We start from the raw sequence: 2500 nt of genomic DNA, 5'->3' as shown, positions 1-2500 counted from the left end.
CCCTTCCCAGGGAATCCATTGAAAGCTTCTTTTTCAGGTCCTTGGAAAATTTTGAAAAAAGTAAGTGAAGTTAACTATTTAGTGGAGACACCTCAAAGAAGGAAACCTTTTCAATTGTATCATGTAAATATGTTGAAGGCTTATATGGAACGGGAAAAAGTCATGCCTGTGGCAACCATTGGGAATACGGTAGATTCTGAGAACAATAACCATTTTTCTTTTTCAGAGGGGGAGGGTATTGATGATAATTGTTTTAATGGATGTGAATGGCGGTCGGAAAACAGAAAGTCTTTGGAAAATTTTTCGGGAGTAATTTCACATTTAGGTAAGGAAGAACAACGGTCTTTGAAAAATTTAGTATCTAATTATAAAGAATTATTTTTTGATGTACCGGGTAGGACTTCGGTCCTTGAACATGATGTAGAGGTAGGTAGCGCCACTCCTGTGAAACAATCTCCTTACAGGTTGAATCCCTTCAAAAATGAGGTTGTAGCAAAGGAAGTGGATTATATGCTAAAACATGACCTAATTGAACCTAGTCAAAGTCCTTGGTCATCACCTGTTGTATTGGTAAAGAAATCCGACGGTGATTTCAGGTTATGTTTTGATTACCGTAAGTTGAATGAGTTATCTAAATCTGATTGTTATCCATTACCTCGAATTGAGGATTGTATTGATTGAATGGGGAAGGCCAAATACATTAGCAAATTCGATTTGTTGAAAGGTTATTGGCAATTTCCTCTTTCAAAGCGGGCAAGGGCCCTGTCTGCTTTTGTAACACCACAGGGATTGTTTCAATGTAAGGTTATGCCGTTTGGTATGAAGAATGCGGCTGCCACCTTTCAGAGGTTAATGAATACTTTAGTCCATGGTTTAGAAGGATGTGTTGTGTATATTGATGATATTGTTATTTATAGCGATGATTGGGAAACCCATTTAAAACGTATTAGGGCACTATTTGAGGTGTTGAAAAAGGCAAATTTAAAAAAAAGCGATTTCGCAAAGGCGAAGGTGGTATATTTGGGTCATGAGGTTGGTAATGGTAAAGTTGCTCCTAAGCAGGCTAATATCGAAAGTATTGAAAACATGGTAGTCCCTAAATGTAGGAGGGATGTCAGAAGATTCCTTGGTTTGAGTGGGTACTACCGGAGGTTTGTTAGGAATTTTTCGGATATAGCCGATCCGTTAACAAATCTCTTGAGAAAGAAGGTAGCATTTGTCTGGACGGGTGAAACGCAAAGGGCTTTTGATAATTTAAAAAGAGTTTTAATTAATTTCCCTGTCTTGAGAGCTCCTGATTTTGACCTTCCTTTTTCTCTTGCTACGGATGCAAGTGACGTTGGTGTAGGAGCGGTGTTGTTGCAGAATGACGAGCAGGGAGTTTCTCATCCTGTCGCATTCTTTTCAAAAAAATTGTCCTCCGCCCAACGTAGGTATTCAACTGTGGAGAAAGAGACTTTTGCGTTAATATTCGCTATTAATCATTTTCAGGTTTATCTCTCCTCCTCAGATACACCTATTAGGGTCTTGACAGATCATAATCCCCTGACCTTCATCAGCAGATACAAGAATAAAAATCAACGATTGATGAGGTGGAGTCTCATGCTGCAAGAATGGAATTCAGAATTTTCCCACATCCCAGGAAAAGATAATATTGTTGCCGATTTTCTCTCTCGCAGCGTTGAATATTAGATTATTGACAGAGGGCTATGCAGTTATTAAAGGTAGTATCTGTATCGTTCTAATTATGGTGTGTGTGCTGTTGAAGTGGGCACGTAGTGAGTAGAAGTAAATGTATATTCAAGATTTATTAATCATGGTTTGTTTACAGAAGACTATAATGTTTTGGGTATATTATATGGGATCTTTAAGGCTAAAAGGTGAGGGTGATCACTGGTACTTTCTAATGATTGATTAATTAGATGGGTCATGGGCTCACGGGTCTGTAGCACAACACAGCCGTTTTTTAGGCGCTACAGGCTGGTGTATGAGTGGTACCCTAGACTGAGTTAAGGTTAATCTACTAAGGTTTAGAGGTGTCAAGTACGATAAGGTTTATAATAAGCTAAGAAAAGAGATAGGCACTAATCTGGTATTCTGTATTTTCAGGCTAATAATTACGCTTCATCGAGTTTGTTTGTTTGCGCAGGGGAGTCTTGTGGTAGTCTTCTCTGTGTCGTTCGGTGTGTATGTATGTATTGGACACTATGGTGATAAGTGTGATATATAACACTGAAATAGACAGTGGTTTTTTGTGATCAACATTTATTGATAGTGAGTGATGTGTATCCCTGAAAATGAACAGTGTATTGAGTGTGGAAAAGGTTATAGCTTTTGGACTATATATACAGAATCCGGTTGTTAGTGCAATGACTCTTAATTAAGTTTATTAACGATATGAGTGATGTGAAATTTTTAGGTTGGGTACCTATTTATCTAATGGTGATGTTTTGGTTTTCTGGTTTTGGAAAGTTTACTTGTGATTAATTTAGGTTTAAGA

Source organism: Palaemon carinicauda, chromosome 5 (genome assembly GCF_036898095.1).
Source record: "Palaemon carinicauda isolate YSFRI2023 chromosome 5, ASM3689809v2, whole genome shotgun sequence".
NCBI classification, from domain to species: Eukaryota; Metazoa; Arthropoda; class Malacostraca; order Decapoda; family Palaemonidae; genus Palaemon; species Palaemon carinicauda.
This window is presented reverse-complemented; position numbering follows the sequence as displayed.